This window comes from Portunus trituberculatus, chromosome 21 (genome assembly GCF_017591435.1).
Source record: "Portunus trituberculatus isolate SZX2019 chromosome 21, ASM1759143v1, whole genome shotgun sequence".
Classification (NCBI taxonomy): Eukaryota; Metazoa; Arthropoda; class Malacostraca; order Decapoda; family Portunidae; genus Portunus; species Portunus trituberculatus.
In genome coordinates, this window is record NC_059275.1 from 6,917,485 (window position 1) to 6,922,484 (window position 5,000).

The 5,000-nt window shown below is 42.2% G+C and overlaps 1 protein-coding gene across 2 annotated transcripts in view; it reads left to right on the plus strand.

Moving 5' to 3' along the window:
- Window positions 1-5,000, plus strand: part of LOC123507108 (homeobox protein aristaless-like) — a 148,385-nt gene that overhangs the window by 134,438 nt on the left and 8,947 nt on the right. The window lies entirely within an intron of this gene.

A 5,000-nucleotide genomic window follows, 5' to 3' on the forward strand; every position in this document is an offset into this window, starting at 1 on the left:
ACTAATAACAATAAAAATTACAACTAAACAAAATAAAACAACAATAAAACTAGACATTAAAAAGTAGTTAGTATTTCACAACACACTAATAATAAACACGAACTTTAGGAGGAGGAGGAGGAGGAGGAGGAGGAGGAGGAGGAGGAGGAGGAGGAGGAGGAGGAGGAGGAGGAGGAGGAGGAGGAGGCCATGAGGGAGGACACAAGAAGACAGTGATGGGCCTACTAAGTGTTGTACTCATGTTTATTCATCACGACCTCTTGATACGACAACCTACAGCAGGGGGTCGTGTGTGTGGCCTAGCGGTGGTGGTGGTGGTGGTGGTGGTGGTGGTGGTGGTGGTGGTGAGAAGGAAGAGGAACGCAAAAGAAAAAGGAAAAAAAACAAACAGGAGATATGTTAACCCTGATGTGTGTGTGTGTGTGTGTGTGTGTGTGTGTGTGTGTGTGTGTGTGTGTGTGTGTGTGTGTGTGTGTGTGTGTGTGTGTGTGTGTGTGTGTGTGTGTGTGTGTGATAAAACTTTGCTCATTTAAAGAATAGAGAAGTAGAATAGCATAGTTAAAAAGAAAAGAAAAATATAGAGAGACGGCGGATGGTAAAATTAAAAAAGGAAGAGAAGAAAGAATATGGTAAAGAGGACAGAAAAAAAAAATACGAGGACTATACAAGAAATGATAAATAAGACATAGGATAGTAGAGAAGGAAAAGAAGGAAACTGAAGAGAATAAAGAAAATATTGAAAAAAGAAGACAAAGTAATAAAAAAGAGAAAATCAGAAAATAGAACATTAGACAGAAGAAAAAGAAAAAAAATACGCCTCATAAAAATGGAGAGAGAGAGAGAGAGAGAGAGAGAGAGAGAGAGAGAGAGAGAGAGAGAGAGAGAGAGAGAGAGAGAGAGAGAGAGAGAGAGAGAGAGAGAGAGAGAGAGAGAGAGAGAAGAGACAGAGAGAGAAAGAGAATCAGAGACAGAGAAAAAAAAAAAAATAAAACAGACAGAAGCAGAAAAGAAAAAAAATATATAAATAAAAAAAACTCACACCAAAACCAAGAAAACACAAAGATTCTCTATCACAAAACAAGTCCCTTCTGCAGGAGCTTCAGGAGGCATTATTGGGATCAAGGGGGCGAGGCTGAGTGACTCCCTGGCGGCGGCGTGTACTACAGGTAAGCAGCGCCCCCTCACCCGCAGCTCTCCGCCCTTCCCCTCAGGCTACAGTTTCTATCTCTGTGGTCGGTATTTGCATAAACCCCGGATACACCAACGACCCATTCAGAGAGCGCACTGGAAAGGGGGAAGGGAGAAATGTGGAAGTGCCGGGGAACAGAAGAGAGGTAAAAGACAAGAGGTTGAGGAGAGGGTGGAGAAATAGCGAAAGGGAAAAAAAGTAGAAATGAAAGAATAACAAGGAAAGGTGAGGGGAATATGGACTATAGGTGAGATGGAAGTGAATTATGATGAGATGACAGAGACAGACATTTTCTTCATTATTCTGTTTTATTACTTAGGCAGAAGGAGAGGACTGTAAAAAAAAAATAAATAAATAAAAATAAAAAAAAAGCGGAGAAAAAAAAATCCTCTCAAAAAAAAAAAAGAAAACTACTCTAAGAAAAAAAAAATGGTTGAATAATTGAGTTTATGAAAAAAAAAATATATTAAAATACCCTCTTTTCTAACAGGTGGCAGGAAGGAGGGAAAACAAACTCACAAGGAGAGTGGCAGAGTTTAACAGTGTAATGAATGAAAATGTGAAAAGCTACTTGTTAATTATTAGGTTAGTCAGATAAACATGAGAGTGACTGAGAGCAATTAAAAGTAAGTTGCTTGATGAGAAAACGAAAAGAAATAAGGAAAGAGGAAGACAAGAATGAATAAACAATAAATAAATGAGAGAGAGAGAGAGAGAGAGAGAGAGAGAGAGAGAGAGAGAGAGAGAGAGAGAGAGAGAGAGAGAGAGAGAGAGAGAGAGAGAGAGAGAGAGAGAGAGAGAGAGAGAGAGAGAGAGAGAGAGAGAGAGAGAGAGCAGTGAGCAGCATGTGAGGGTTACAATTCTTGTGTTATGAAGTCTTGTTCCTGGAGTGGCGAGTAAACACACTAACTAGTCTTCCCCTCCACGTCCACGCCGACGGGACCACACGCATGGCTGTCTCCTCCTCCTCCTCCTCCTCCTCCTCCTCCTCCTCCTCTCCTCCTCCTCCTCCTCCCACTCATCCTTCTTCAGTGGGGCGCTTCTGACAAGGAGAGGAACCTACGTATATTTTCAGTCATGCCCTTAACAACACGTCTTGGTCCACGTCTGCAGGAATGACTGACGAAGATTGAATGAAGTCTCGCTGGGGTGAATTGGATTAGAGTGGCGGCCAAGAAAGATGAGTGAGATGAGTTGTTTGTCCTGAAGGGAAGCTTAGAGTGATCATGGTGGTAGTAATGGTGGTGGTGGTGGTAAATGAGTGTTAGAGTGAGAGGATAGCGGGAAGGTAGAGTGACAGATGCTGCAGTCTGGTGGTCAGTGATAAAGCTTAACCCCTTCAATACTGGGAAACATTTTTACCTTACGATTTGTGTACAATTAGACCATTTTATTTGTATTAGGAATGTGGACATGGCTCATGGTACCCAAGGGGTTAAAAGAGTTTTACACGTGAAATATAATTGGAAAAGGACGTGATGTGTTACAGAGACGTGGTGTGTAGCAGTGTAGCGCTGTGGTCCATATAAAGACAGAAATTATGGTATTTTCTGCAAACTTTTCTTTATCATTTTTTCTTCTTCCCCTCTTATCTTCCTTATACTTGCCTATTTCATCCATGCTACTGAAACTACACAAGGAAAAGAAAGTAAAAAGAAGAGAAAACAAGGGGATGAAAACAAAACTCCCCAAAATACAGGAAAACAAGACACCTTATAAATATAAAACATGCAATAAGGACCAAGAAATAAAAAAAAAAAATGCCAAAGAGTTACAGGGAAAAGCAACACGTCAAAAATAAAGAAAAAAGAGGATTATCGGAGGAATGAAAAAAAAAAATCAAGAAAACGAGGAGGAAGACGAGGAGGAGGAGGAGGAGGAGGAGGAGGAGGAGGAGGAGGAGAGGACCACCACCATTTGGAAGCCCCAGTTCTTTAGTGGTCTTGAGCCAATTAGCGGAGGGTTGTTTCGTAATGAGAACTAACGTGGCCCTCTGCCCTCTCTCTCTCTCTCTCTCTCTCTCTCTCTCTCTCTCTCTCTCTCTCTCTCTCTCCACCCCTCTCTCCTCCCCCCACGCCCCTTCCTTCCCCTCCCTCCCCCGATAGTCAGGTAATGGGACCTCCAGTAGCAGTCCTCCCAACACAAGTGGAGAAAAACAGTAATTAACTCTTAAGTTCTTCATTATTGCGTTGGTTTAAGTGACCGCCGGACCCCTCACTGCCGCCTCCTCCTCCTCCTCCTCCTCCTCCTCCTCCTCCTCCTCCTCCTCCTCCTCCTCCACATAGTAATGGCGCCCCCTCCCCACAAACATCCACCACTATGGGAACGCTACTCCTTCTCCTCCTCCTCCTCCTCATCTTCCTCCTCCTCCTCCTCCTCCTGCTGGTGCTGAAAGTTTGCTTCTGCCTTTCAGTCTTGCCTCAGAAAACCTGTTGGGAATACATAAGACAAGACAGCCATTGTTTAATTGACTCGAAACCAACCTCTCTCTCTCTCTCTCTCTCTCTCTCTCTCTCTGCAACTTTTTTTTGTTTCTGCTATGAAAAAGAGAAGGAAAAGAACAACAACAACAAAAAAAAGAAAAATGTAAATGATGATAAAAAATAATAATAATATAATGAAAAATAATAATAATGATAATAACAATAACAATAATAATAATAATAATAATAATAATAATAATAATAATAGGATGAGGATGAGGAGGAAGAGAAAGAAAGGAGGAGGAAGAGGAGGAGGAGGAGGAGGAGGAGGAGGAGGAAGGAGGAGGAGGAGGAGGAGGAGGAGGAGGAGGAGCAACAGGAGGAGGAGGAGGAGGAGGAGGAGGAGGAGGAGGAGGAGGAGGAGGAGGAGGAGGAGGAGGAGGAGGAGGAGGAGGAGGAGGAGGAGGAGGAGGAACACACAGCCATCATAATCCAAGTCTCCTCCAAGTCAGCCATTTAGCAGCGCACTGAACCGACGCTGAACACAAGAATTATAAAACTACAATTTTCTTTTCACTCACAATTTGAACTCAATTTATATCGTGGGCCAAAAATTCAAGTGAACGAGTATCTTTAGTCCGTGGCAGTCAGCGGGATTGGCTAGGAAACTTTAAACATCGACTCAGAAAACAGTAACTTTGAGACTTTCAGTAAATAAGGCTTTGGCGCCGCTAAGAGGACAGTAAGTTGAGGATTTAACAAAGGACAACTTGATCTACGGTGATTGTAACTTTAAGGTTTTAACAAGACTTGGACTTAACTGAAGAGGTAGAACAGTTTTTGGTATTAATAAGATAACCTACTTTCTTTTTTATTTTATTTATCTTTTTTTTCACAAGAGCAGGAAAGTCAGGTTGAATATTGGAAATTAAGTACAGATTATATAGCTCGCTACACGCCACAATTTTGGAATTTTCGCTAACTACGTAAAGTGACTGATAGATTAAGGAGTCTAAGCAATCTTTAAAATTACACCAATTATAAGAACTGAAAGATTAAGGAAAAAATCGAGAAAAAAAATAAAAACTTCATACTCTGAATTAGGAAAACACCTTAACGAGCAAATACATAAAACATACATCAAATAAAATAACCGATAAGAAAACACGAACATCCTTAAAACTCGTAAAAATAAAAGCAATCCCACTAGAATTGAATAGGGAAACACAATAGAGCAAGGAGACAGACAGAAACCTTGAGGCAGCGACGGAGGAGGTAGCAGGGCGACGTGTGGATCCCCGCAACACCTCCTGTGGGACTCGGCGTGGCGGCGAGTGTGCCTCCGTCGCCTGGTTGTCGGCAAGATGGACGGGGCGAGGCGAGGCTGG